At 32.6% G+C, this 530-nt stretch overlaps 1 protein-coding gene across 1 annotated transcript in view; it reads left to right on the top strand.

The window, feature by feature from the left end:
* Positions 1-530, top strand: part of LOC106511480 (uncharacterized) — a gene marked incomplete in the record, with an annotated part of 8,155 nt that overhangs the window by 2,591 nt on the left and 5,034 nt on the right.

Here is a 530-nt window from a genome sequence, read left to right as displayed (position 1 = left end):
TTATATTTGTTATAAAAATAATGTTATATTATTGTTTTCTACCTGGATTACTGAGATGCATCAGGTCATTTACAGGTGTTACATTCCTCTGGGCTCCATGGAGACCAACTTGTTGCTGTGTAGTGACCTTAGGGTACTTCTTTCAAATGGAATGGGCTTGTTTACATAACACTGGAGGCAAGATGGATTAGAAGCATGTTGTGATCTAACATGCAAATAGGAAAACTCCCCACAATGGTTAAGGAGGGTTCTGCACAAATGTATAACTTCCCAGACTTGGTAAAAAAACAAACAAAGAATAAGAATAAATATCCAGCAGAGATGGACAAGATCAGAACCTTTTTAAACAAACAAATACACAGCTTTTCAAATATTTCTGTTATACATCATTCTGGTATTTTTTTTTAAAATCAAGATCTGTTTCTCATCTGATCTGTTTCATATTTGAGCTTTATTTTCTCACCAAGTGTGCTGGATTAATTGTATTTTTTTTAAAATCATTGTCTTTTTATTGAAGTTTTTCTCCTTTT

The sequence above is a fragment of the Austrofundulus limnaeus genome, unplaced genomic scaffold (genome assembly GCF_001266775.1).
Source record: "Austrofundulus limnaeus strain Quisiro unplaced genomic scaffold, Austrofundulus_limnaeus-1.0 Scaffold2832, whole genome shotgun sequence".
NCBI classification, from domain to species: Eukaryota; Metazoa; Chordata; class Actinopteri; order Cyprinodontiformes; family Rivulidae; genus Austrofundulus; species Austrofundulus limnaeus.
The sequence above is the reverse complement of the archived record's forward strand: the minus strand, read 5'-3'. Positions and strand labels throughout refer to the sequence as shown.